This window comes from Marmota flaviventris, assembly GCF_047511675.1.
Source record: "Marmota flaviventris isolate mMarFla1 chromosome 8 unlocalized genomic scaffold, mMarFla1.hap1 SUPER_8_unloc_1, whole genome shotgun sequence".
Taxonomy (NCBI): domain Eukaryota; kingdom Metazoa; phylum Chordata; class Mammalia; order Rodentia; family Sciuridae; genus Marmota; species Marmota flaviventris.
The window spans coordinates 237,334-250,504 of record NW_027287685.1 but is presented as its reverse complement, the minus strand read 5'-3'; the positions used below and the strand labels follow the sequence as shown (position 1 = coordinate 250,504).

Below are 13,171 nucleotides of genomic sequence, written 5' to 3'. Positions count from 1 at the left end.
CAGTAACTCTGGAGGCTGAGACAGGAAGATCATAATTTGGAGGCTAGGCTCAGCAACTTAGTCAGGTCCTTAGCAACTTAATGAGACCCGGACTCAATAAAAAATAAATAGGACTGGGGACAAATCTCAGCAATAAATCATCCCCTAGTTAAATCCCAAGTTCATCCCCCCCCCCAAAAAAATGTTGCATAGGTGATAGTCTGAGACATCGTCACCAAACTGGGAACTGGGGAGATGGCCAAGACTGACTCCAACATTATGCAGGATCACCTTGGTGGTGCTCTTGCAATGAATGCAAGATACATGTCAGACCGTGTCTCATCAGATCATTCTAAGAATTGATAATATCGGTAATCACATCTGTCATAGGGGAAAAAAACGCTGCAGACCTTATAACTCAGGCTGGGATGGAAGAGTTTGAAAACAGAAATAAGATAGTTGCCATACAAAGGAGTTGAATTTTGCTAGTAGTTTACACTGAAATTTGGAATACCATTTTCCTAAGCTAAAAATGATTTCCTGCAGCTAACTACTATGTGTTGAAAGGTTTTATATTATAATGCCCATTCTTATCACATACTATGTAGATAGTTTATAGAGTAATTTCCCCCGGTCTCTTGAACATAGTATCTTTGTGTCTTGCACCTGATCAGTCAAGCTATTAATTATTAATCACTAAAACTTGGAGAAATTGTCAATTATGTAGTACACCACATTAATAGTGGAGGAAAAATATCATACATGATCATTTGGAACAGAAATATCATTTGACACAATCTAATACTTTCCATAATTAAAAAAGACACACAAACACACACACACAGATAAAAGGTAACTTCCTCAACCTTATGAAGGACATTTATGAAAAATCTTTCATTATATGTATTAAAAGTTATAGCCACAGAAATTAGGCAAGAAAAATATTTAATATCCAGGTGAGAATGAAAGAAGGAAAAACTATCTATTTGCAGGTGGCAAGATCATGCATATAGAAAACCCTAAGATCTCATGGCAGTTAACTCCTGTAACTTGGGAGGCTATGGGGCAGGCTGAGACAGGGGACCACAAGTTGGAGGCCAGCCTTGCCAATTTAGTGAGAGCATGTCTGAAAATAAAAAAGGGCTGGGGATGTTACTCAGTGGTGGAGCACTTGCCTACCATGCATAAAGCCCTGGGTTTGATTTGATCCCCAGTACCACATACAATCTCTCTCTCTCTCTCTCTCTCTCTCTCTCTCTCTCTCTCTCACACACACACACACACACACACACACACACACACACACCTAAAGAATACACACATGTGCACACACAATTAGAACTACTAATAAATAAGTTCCATTTCTATGTTGTGGAGTAGTTTGAGGGGCACTTGGTATTATCCAGGTTGGTCAGTTTTCTCTCCTCTCATGTCCAGCCCTTGCCAGGAAGCCAGCCAGGTCAGCCACTGTGATTATTACTGTTGCCATATTTTAAGGATGAGAGAAATGCTAAGTGTCTAGCTCAAGGTCAAAAAGCCAGACAGTGTTGGTTCCTGAGCTTGGGTCTCCAGAGAGCAAAGATCTTCTATTCCAGGAGGGTTCTGTTCAGCCCCTCATAGCTCCCCACACCCACAGGAAACATGCTTCTCTGAATGGAGAACAAACAGACAGAGAAGTGAAAAAACCAACAAAAAATATATTTTATAAGGATTAGATAACTATGGGGGTCATGGCAGGCCCAACAGGGGATTGAGTGAGGGCTCAGGCCTGAGAGACCTTGATGTAGGGCTCACATCCTGGCATCACTGGGTGGGATGTTGCAGCACTGGCCTGATGGGAAGATAAACACAGAGTCAGGACATGGGGGCTCTCTCTAACCTCCACCCCACTGCTCACAGTCAAGTCCCTCAGCTCCTGGAGGCAGGAAAAAGGAGAGGGCTGGCACCACAAGTCATTGCAAGGGCCCTTGGGGGGCACTGGGGGTTACCCACCCCACTGCACTCCTAATACTCCACTCCATCTGATTCACATGGGACTGAGTAAAAATTTCTAATTGAAAAAAAATTACTTTAAAACATTAGAAGCTACTGGACTAATCTCAGACCTCATTAATGGCTAGTTAGAAGTACAGTCTTTTCTCTTTGTCTATCCAGGGACAACTGGGTGTGCTCTGAAGCCCTGTGACCTGGACCCTACATCCTCCAGGTCCATAATCCCACTCCTTAGGCTCCAAGGGCTTCAGCTTCAGGGCCAGCCCGCATCGGGGGCTTCCCCCAACACATGTGCAACCACAGACTCCCATGTTTCAAAGCTCAACCGATGATACTCCTTACCTTCTGTAAGGGTGCAGACTTGCCACACCTTGGGAGGGCCTCAGTTGCAGACCTGGGCCCAAGGAGGTCTTTAAGATGTTACGTTGGCCCCTAGGTGATGCCCTGCTCCACCTGAAGGCACACAGCCTCTGACATGTACCTGGGAAGCAACAGGACAAATGCAAGGAGTCACTACCCACCTTGGCCTGGTCTCCCTGACCACTCTCACCCTTCAGCTGGGAAAGCACAGAGCCCAGGGCTCTCATCCAGGAGCCTTATCCAGGCTGCAGTTCCCCTCTACCACATTTCTTGGGGCAAGAATCTAAAACACCAAGGAAGAGTGAAATTCCCAGAAACTCCCAGAGTGCCCTGGAGAAAAGCCCAAAGCAAAGGAACAGGAAGTGTTAAGGCCTGGGAGGTGGGAAAGGGACCAGGGAAATAGACCCAGATTTACCCACACCACCAGCCCCAGGGTCCACCACTTGAGCCCTTGGTTTACCAACTCACTTGTGTCCCAAGGGTGTTCATAGAATGATGAAACAGTTTCTTCTCCAGCCCTCATCATATGGGTTATCATCCTGGAGGGAGATGAGGAAGGGAAGAGGAGCTCAGAATCAGAGGACTGGGCAAGACCATCTCCTAGTGACCCTCGCTAAGTTGGTCAGTTAAGCCAGGGCTCAACCTGGGCCCAGGGCAAGGCTCCAAGAATGACCCAGGGCCTCCTGCCTTCCCAGGCTCCAAGGAAGAGTGACCTCCCTCGACCCACTTGTGAGCAGCTCTCCCCAGACAGTGCTGACCCAGCACCCAACTCTCCTGCCTTTTCAGGGCTGCTCATCTCCTTGTGCTTCCCTTTGCAGGATCCTTGCTCTGTCTCCATTGGCCACACCTATCCTCTCACTTCTTCCTTCCAGGTACCTTTTAAGATCTTTCTAGTGCTGTTCTGATCAACTGATCCAAAAATGGTGTCACCACCCTGCTCCCACTTTATTCTTTTATCTCTCAATTTTTTCTAAAAACCTACCTTCATTGAATTCAACTATCTGGGAGACTAGTGGCAGCAGGGGATGCCCAGACATATTTACCTAGTCACACACCTGTAATCCCAGTGACTTGGGACACTGAGGCAGGTTTGAGACCAGCCTCAGCAAATTAGTGAGACGCTGATTTACAATAAAAAGTAGCAGGGACTGGGAATGTAGCTCAGTGGTAAAGTGCCCCAGGGTTTATTACTGAGTAGCAAAATAATAAAAACCCAGTCACTGCACTGGAAATGGAAAGAACCCTTCAAACACCATGGCCAGACTACTTTCAGTGGTGAGGGCAGCTGCAACACAAGGCCCTGAGCACCATGGGGAGTGGCCAGGGTAGAGCAGAGAGAGGGTGTCATGGGAACCATGTAGGCAACCCAGCTCACAGCACCCAGGTACATGAAGAGGAGAAGCCCAGAGAGTGAAGTGCTGAGACAGCTACTTATGGTTCCAGAGGCTGTGTCCAGTCCAGAAAGAATAGTCTGAAGATGTCTGCTGGCTTTGGCCATTAATGAGAGCATCATCCTGATAGCAAGGGCTGGGTGGACCTGGGCAAGGAAGGGAAGGGTGAGATAGTGAACAAGGTCAACTCTTTCATGAAATAAGGCCCAGAAGGTACAACAGGTGGAGTGGAGGCCTGGGATGTTAAGGGTGGGATTTGTATGGCTTTTAAGAAGAGGCACAAACGTGTGAAGATGACCATGGGAAGGAATGGTAGTAATAGTAACAGCAGCACATAGGGCCCTTCTTGGTACCAGCCACTGTTGTATGTGTTTTACATGAATTAACCCACAATTCTCTGTTTTACAGCTAAGGAAATTGAGTGACCAGGGGCTAAGTAGCATACCCAAGGTCTCCCTGCTGGTCAGTTCTAAAGCTGAGATTTGAACTTATGTGGTCTTCGCCAGAGTCTTTGCCACCAACCACCAAACAAGTGACTCCAGGAGGAGTTGCAGTCAGAGAATGGAGTATGGTAGGAGTAAAAGTTGGAGCATGGGATCAGTGCCTGAAATGGGTGCTGCAGGTAATGGAAAAGAGCCCTGTCTGAAGAATCCCATAGTGCAGACCACATTTAGGTTCCTTGAGACTTGGCGACCCTGGACTTGGATGGCCTCACTCTGAGCAGATGAGGAAGGGCAATGGCGAATAGCCTAACCTGGAGCTGGAAGAACCACAGGATGGGGGAAGGGTAAATACTGCCAGGCAAACTCAATGGTGATACTAGAAGCTAGAGAGAAGAGAAGACAGGCAGACCACAGGGCTGAGGAATAAGGGCCAAGCACAGGAGTCACAGGTGGGAGGGAACCACATATGGCAGTGGTGGGCTGGTGACTAAAAGGATGGGAGGTGATGAGCAGACAGGCTCCTCTGTCTGTTCAGCTGTCTCGGGGTCTTCAGCTTCCCCTCCTCCACTGATGCTGCCCACCAGTCTTCCTGAAAGAGCCTTTAGTCAAGTGATTGCCATACTAAAGGAATCCCATGGCAGAGATGCCCACTCCTATTATTCCTAGTCAAAGCTCAAAGAAAAAGCAATAAAGACACACAGATGGGGTAGAAACAATGAAACTGTTCCTCACACAGGACATGAGGTTCCATTAAGAGTGAACAACAAGGAATGCTGGGGAAGAAGCGCAGTGGTCCAGCACCCTGTCTCAATCCCCAGTGCTGGAAAAACAGCAACACTAAGGATCCTGCTCTTCGGAAGATGCTATGAAGAAAAGGAAATGACAAGCCATGAATTGCAAGAAAAGATTTGCAAAACATAGATCTGAATCCAGTATACAGAACTCCTGAAACTCAATAAGAAAACAACATATTTTTTTTTGAAATGGGCTAAAGATTGGAGCAAAGATTTGACCAACAATATACCCATGGCTGAGAAGACATGAAAATATGCTGAACATCATTAGTCATTAGGAAAATACAGACTGGAGCCATAGTGAGGTACCATTTCTTATTTATTAGGCTACAATTTGAAAACAAAGAATAGTAACAAATGACAGTGTCAAAAGCTCGTGAGGTTGTGGAGCAACTGGAATTCTCATTCATTGCTGGTAGAAAGTAAAAATTGTGCAGTTGTTTCCTTAAAAGTCCCACATATGTTTACCTTATGACTCAGCAATGCCACCCTTAACAATTTATCCAACAGAAATGAAAACTTATGTCCGCATGTCTGTGCACCAATGGTTATTGTAGCAGCTTTATTTGTAACTGCCCAAAACTGGCTGGGCACAGTGGCCCGTGCCTGTACTCTCAGTGGCTTGGGAGGCAGAGGCAAAGGCAAGAGGGTGGCAAGCTCAAAGCCTCACAAACTTAGTAACTTAGTAACTTAACAAGGCCTCAAGCAACTTAGTAAGACCCTTTCTCAAAATTTTAAAAGTTTTTCAAAAAGAAAACATAAGGGTGCGGGGGATGTGGGGCTGAGGGGATCTGGGAATGTTTCTCAGTGGTTAAGCACATCTGGGTTCAATCATTGTTACAAAAACAAAACAAAATAGACCAACAAAAACACTGCCAAAAACTAGATGCAAAGTAAAAATCCTTCAATTGGTAATGTATAAATAATCTGTAGGGAAATACAATACTACACAGAAACAAAAGACAATAAACTACTGATATGAGCAGCTACATAGATGAATCTCAAATGTGTTGTGCTCAGTGAATGAAGCCAGACTAGAAAGCCCACAACACCATTTATGCATGATTCTGGAAAGAGAAACACCACAAGGACTCAGGGAGAGAACTTGACAAGAGATGAAAGGATTTTCTGGGGTAATGAAACTGGTTAACCTTGATCTTGGTGGAGAGTACACGATGTCATTTGTCAAAATCAATAACTAGAGACTAAAAAGGGTGAATTTTACTGTTTGTAATTACCCTCAATAAATCACATTTTTACAAAAATTTGACCATGGCTCCCAGGTTTCCACTACTTGAAAAACTACATTCCACAATTGACATTCTGGGTCTTTCTAATCTTGACCCCCTTGGGGTCAATGTCATGCCACCTTGTGCTTGAACTAGATCCGTTTCTTCATCATTCTGTTAACATCCTACTTTCAGGTTTCTGGGCCTTTCTGAAAAATTGTACCTCTCCAAAAGCACACAGGACACAGAGAGTGGCATGTTCTACTCTACAGCATGGGCTTCACCAAACTCCCAGTCTCTTCCAGTCTGTTACACCACTCAGGACTGACCCCTCTTTTCACAGTGTTCCTGGGTGTCTCCCGGTGTTATTCTGATTGCAGGTTGCTGATCAACACAAGTGCATGACATACTTACTCATCTCTACACCCATCCCTCAAATAACTGCCACCTAGCACACAGTAGGCTTTCAATGCAATGCACCCAGGAGGGAGAATGGCCACCAAGCTCCAGGGTATAGAGATATCTGGGTTGCATCTTCAGAGGTGGGTCAGGAAGGACTCATGAAACAACATCATTGCCAAGGGCAGTGGAGAAAGCACACAAAGTGCCTAATTGCAGAGGTATAAGACACCTTTACACAGTCAAGGACACACGCACGGCCACTCTCTTGATGAACAACTGCAGGATGAGGGGTAGCAGGAGGGCCCCAGCAGGTACAGCCACTAGGATGCTGTGCACAGGCCAAGAAGTGAAGCCATGGAATAGCTCTTCCCTGGCCCCGATTTTCTACCCAACTCCTCTCTCCCTCCCTCCCACCCCAGCTAGCACCACCCATACACTTTCCCTCCCTGGACTGGACAGTTAGTCCAGTGATAAAACCGGAAATTCATATGTAGCAAAATGAAATTAAACCTCTGTCTCTCACCCTGCACAAAATCAACTCAAAGTGGATCAAAGACTTAGGCACTAGTGCAGAGATCCTGTACCTAATACAAGAAAAAATAGACCCAAATCTTCACCATGTCAGCCTACAATCTGACTTCCATAATAAGACTCCTATGTGCAAGAAGTAAAATCAAGAATCAATAAATGGGATGAATTCAAATTAAAAACTTCTTCTCAGCAAAGAAACAATTAATAATGTAAGGAGAGAGCTTACAGATTAGGAGAAAATCTTTACCACATGCACCTCCGATAAATCATTAACCTCTAGGATATAAAAGAACTCAAAAAACTTACCACCAAAAAAAATAACCCAATCAATAAATGGGCTAAGGAGCTGAACAGACACTTCACAGAAGAAATATAATTGATCACCAAATATATAAAAAAAACTGTTCAACATCTCTAGCAATGAGAGAAATGCAAATAAAAACTACTCTATGGTTTCATCTTACTCCTGTCAGAATGGCAATCATCAAAAATACAGGCAACAATAAATGTTGGTGAGGATGTGGGGGGAAAGATACACTCATACATTGCTGGAAGGATGCCAAATTGGTGCAATCACTATGGAAAGCAGTATGGAGATTCCTCGGATAATTGGGAATGGAACCACCATTTGACCCAGCTCTCCCACTCCTTGGTTTATACCCAAAGGATTTAAAATCAACATACTATAGTGACACAGCCACATCAATGTTTAAGGACTCATGAAGCAAAATCAGGGCCAAGGGCAGTGGAGAAGGCACACAATGTGCCTAATTGCAGAGGTGCAAGAAGCCTCCACACAGTCAAGTACACACGCACTCCGACCTCTTACCTGTTCCTCATAGGGTTGCCTGGCAGTGCCCATGGCCACTCCCTTGATGAACAACTGCAGGATGAGGGGTAGCAGGAGGGCCCCAGCATGAGCAGCCACTAGGATGCTGTGCACAGGCTAAGAAGTGAAGCCATGGAGTAGCTCTTCCCTGGCCCCACCTTTCTAGCCAACTCCTCCTTCCCTCCCCTCCCACCCCAGCTAGCCCCGCCCACACACTCTCCCTCCTTGGACTGGGCAGTTAGTCCACTACACCCAAGTGAAACCTCACTCCACCACACTATCCACCCACATGTCCCTTTTCAACTTTTATTATCCTATTCTGTGGCCCCCCTAGATTCTTAACTCCACAGGCATCCTACCTGGCCCATATCACTGACCCCACTGGCTTTCCACATCTCCTTCACAAGTCCTCCCAAGTGACTTCTCCCTCTAGCGCTGCCCTTGGTCTCCTCCATCCCTCCTTGGCTGATTGCCCCTCCCTCCCCACTATACCAGCACTTTTCAGGGTGGGCTCTTTGGACTGTGTGGATATGTCATGGTACAGTCCAGGAATGCCATGTGCCTACTGTGCATGATGAAAACCATGCAGGTGGTCAGCACGGCACCCAGGTAGAGGCACAGTCACAGGAGGAGTAGCAGGTAGAGCCGGATGTTTCGGTGCCCCACACAGCAATGGTGCTCAAACTCCTAGGGGAGAGGAGACAGGAATGAGTATCTGTCTGGATTGGCCTCCATCACCCCCTAATCTTGAGGCATATGCCAATTCAGCCCTCTAGGCCGTCTGCTCTTGGCCCTACTCACTGGTTCCAATCTCAGGGAGAACCTGGCATTTCCATGTTTAGAACACAGTTAGCCCTATAGTTCATCACTTCATCTGTCCTGAGTGAGGTCTTTAGAGACAAGACCTGCCTGGTATCACTTGGAGCAGGATAGAACATCTCTGGGCCTCCATTTTCTCAGACACTGGATGAGGATGAAAAAGCACCCTTGCCCAACCCGCCATCTGCACTTGTGAACAAGAGCAGGGTGTGCACATCATAGAAAGGCACTCAGAATCCAGGAATCCCTCCAACTGGGACACCTAGACCGAGACCGGCAAAGATCCCCAGGACATGGCAGCAGTCAGCCTAAAGGGCTGGGGATCTACTATCAACAAGCCAGGGGAGGGGACAGTCACTGCTTTTCCTCCCCCTGACTCCACAAGGCTCAACACCGTTGTGATGTTGTGATGCCCTTTGCATGTCAACACCTGTGCAAACAAGGCCAGCCTCCCTGGACAGGTGCAGACACAGAGGTGATGACATATATAAGTGACCAACAGTGGTTGAGAGCCACTTGAAGCACTCTGGGAACATGGTCTGATACCCCTACCTGGCCCACTCATGATGTGAGGTTCCTGGTCCTGGCCAGGTGCCAGGAGATAGGTTGGTGAGTGGACAGGGAGGAGGAGCACTCACCTCCACACAGATGTCACAGCTTTTGCAGTGGAAGGTTCAGGGCAGGTGGTGAAAATAACAGGTGGGACACCATGTCATTTCATATAACCTGCCATTCACTCATGCCATGTAGGGAGCCTCAGGGTCCTGCTCGAAGGTGCCTGGCACGAAAGAGGTTTGAGCAGTGGAGGAGGCCCTTGTATCACTCTGCTGCTCAGGGCACCCCATAGTATCACCGGGCAATAAGAAGGTGGGGAGGAGGTGGGCAGGGGACTCCCGGTCCCTGTTGAGCAAACTGACCACTCAGATGAATGGGCAGTCAGAGAGAAGGACTTTCCAGCCACAAGAGATCTACATGGAGCTCCTCCCTTTGGAATAGTGATCAGTGCTTGGAGTCAGTTTGAAATGGAAAGGAGGCAGAGTCAACTGAATGGTTTTTGAAGAGCCTGTTGGCCTCTTGTGCCAGTCTGCCCAGGCCTCTCTTCTAAAGCAACTGGGAAACCTCCAGGATTCTGTTTTTTCACAATTCAGTGGCTTAGGAAATGAAGTCCCACGGACCAAGTAATGATGACAGGGTAAGAAGGGATCCTGAGGCCACAGGGGGGCTCAGCCCTTTAGAAATGACCCCTGTAGGCACCAGCCTTGGGGTGCCAACTCCGTCTCCCATGGGTCTGAAGCCTTACCTCTGTGTAAGATGCCTGGGTCCGAAGCATTCATAGAAATGATGCTGCACAAAATGAGGAGGCAGAGAATCCCCGTGGCCATGGGAAAGGCCCACTCTCCATCTTGGGCCAGTACTTGCTTCTGGATTCTGGACCAGACTCAGTTCTAGTCAGGGGCAACCTGTAGCCCCCATGACGCCTGGCTCACCTGAGATCAGACTCACACACTTTAAAGGCAGATCTGAATATCCAGGCTAGAGACAGACCCCATTCCCTTCACCAAATGTCACCAGGATTACCAGCCTCCCACAGTTCCCTAAAAGCCTCAGACTCTCCACATCTTTGTGCTTCTCATTAAATATCCTCCTTCCCCTCCTGGCCTCCCTCCAATTCCCTGCCTCTGCACTCTCACTGTCTATTTCCCATCTGTCTCTTGGTGAGAAACCCTACAGCTGGCATGGAGACTCTCGGAAAAGTGAAGAACACTAGGCTTAAAGAGACCAGTGCTGCCACAGTCAAACAAGCCCAAAGGCTCGAGAAAAACCAAGATCTGGCTGGGGGTCTGGGTGGAAACAAGAACTCATGGTGAGCCTGGTCTCAAACAAATGAGAGCCAACTGCTCCTTTCCTGGCTTGGCACCCAGAGTACCATGACTACAAGTGTGACATCAGAGAGGTTCCAGAATGGGGGCTCTGGCTGCTTCCAGTGTCATCTGAGAGCAACCTTCCCTTGCCCTCACATTCACACTTGTAGACTGGGACATCCTGCTCTTACAATGGTGGCTTTGTTGGAGCTGGGGAGGATGGGATGTTGTTTGTCCCTCAAAGGTTCATAGGCTGGAAGCTTGGTCCTGGGTGTCGCAGTGTTGAGCTGGTAGCACCTGCAAGAGGTGGGGCCTAGAGGGAGGTAATTGTGCCACTGGGGATGAGGCCCTTGGAAGGGAGTAATGAAATTCTCATGGGCCCCCATTAGTTCCTGTGAGAGAGGTTGTTGTAAAAAGAACAAGACTCATCCTCCCCAGTTTCTGGCCATGAAGTCTTGACCCCTTGGATGTCCTCCCACCATGATGCCATTCACCATTTTGTGAGCTCTCTTACCAAAGGTTAGTCACAGGGGCTGCCAAATGTGGACTCTGAATCAAAAAAATCTCATCTCTTAATAAAGTACCCATTCTTGGGTATTTTGTTAGAGCCAGAGAAAGAAGGCTAATACAGAGTCCATATAATATGGTTCCTGGGGAGATGGCATCGGGAGACGTTTGGTGATGGTTATCCACTCTCAAGCCCAGTGCTAATTGCTCATCCTATATCTATTTCTTTCTCTTTCTTTTAACAGAGTTACAGTTTGGGGAAAGAGGTAGCAATCTACACAACTAAATAACTTCCCAGTTTCCCTCATTAACAGGGTGGGCTTTATGACACAATTCTCTCTCAAAACATAAAATATGTTGGGTATGTGACTCAATGGTTAAGCAACCCTGGGATCAATCTCTGATGATGATGATGATGATGATGATAACTTGTACATGATTATGGCATACATATTCACTGAAGAATGTATGAGTCAAGCTTTTGAACATGTACATTCTTTCATATACTTATTTGTGGAGAGAACCCTTAAAATTGACTCTCTGAGTCATTTTCTAGTGTATATAACATTGCCAACTGTAGTCATTCTGTTGTATGTTGTTATTAACTTTATTCATTATATTGCACAATAGATCCTTTAATTGCCTCCCTCCCATCTAAGTATAATTTTGTCTCCTGTGACCAGCATCTCCCCAGTCCAAGGCCAGCCACTCCTGGGCCCCTGGCAGTCACTATTCTGCTCCCTATTCTTTCTTTCTTTTTTTTATTTTTTTAAATAAGTTATAGCAAAATGCATTACAATTTATATTACACATATAGAGCACAATTTTTCATACCTCTGGTTCTATATATACTATGATCACACCAATTCATGTCTTCATACATATACATTAGATAATGATGTCTACCACATTTCACCATCATTGCTAAACTTCTGCCCCCTCCCTTCCTGTCCCACCCCTCTGCCATATCTAGAGTTTGTCTCTTCCTCCCATGCTCCCCCTTCCCACCCAAATATGAGTCAGCCTCCCTATATCAGAGAAAAAATTCAGCATTTAGTGTTTTTTTTTTTTTTTTTGGCAGAGGGGATTGGCTCACTACACTTAGCATTATCTTCTCCAATTCCACACATGTATCTGCAAATGCCATAATTTTATTTGCTTTTATTGTTGAGTAATATTCCATTGGGTATATATGCCACATTTTTTTATCCATTCTTTACTGAAGGGTATTTAGGTTGGTTCCACAGTTTAGCTATTGTGAATTGTGCTGTTGTAAACATTGGTGTTGCTGTGACCCTGTAGTATGCTTTTTTTTTTTTAAGTCCTATGAGTTCAACTTTTCTAGATCCCACATGTAGGTGAGGTCATGGGATATTTTCCCTGTGTTTGCCTTATATCACCTAGTAAAATGTCATTTGGGCTCATTTATTTAACACAAATGACAGGAGTTCATTATTTGTTTAATGACTGAGTAGTGGTCCCTTATGTTTCTAAACCATATTTTCTGTATCCATTTATCCACTGATAGACAGCTTTTTCCATATCTTGGTTATGAAAATAGTGCTGAAATGAACATGGGGTGCAGATGTCTTTTAACACACTCATGCCATTTCTTTGGATACATACCAAGTAGAGAGATTGCTGCACCATAGGGTAGTTTGTTTGTTTGTTTGTTTTTTGGTGGTGGGGATCAAACCCAGGGCCTTGTGCATGCAAGGCAAGCACTCTAACATCTGAGCTCTATTTGTAATTTTTAAAGTAACTTCCCATACTGATTTTCATAATGGCTGTGTTAATTTGCATTCCCTCAAACATTGTACACAAATTCCAGTTTCTCCACATCCTTACCAGAACTCAGTATTCTTTTATCTTTCTTTCTTTTTCTTTTATATTTACTGGGAGTTGAACCCAGGGGTACTTTACTACCGCAGTCTGGCTGGGCAAAATAACCAGGGGGCGAGTGACAAGGAACTTGTGAAGGTTGACACAGCGGGAGCAGCTTTATTGTCGGACAGTAGAGGTATATATACACT

The 13,171-nt window shown here is 45.8% G+C and overlaps 1 pseudogene; it reads left to right on the top strand.

Annotated features, from left to right (window-relative positions):
* The first annotated feature begins 234 nt into the window (after window positions 1-234).
* LOC139703686 (heat shock factor-binding protein 1 pseudogene) lies at window positions 235-458 on the top strand (annotated as a pseudogene).
* Window positions 459-13,171: the final 12,713 nt, after the last annotated feature.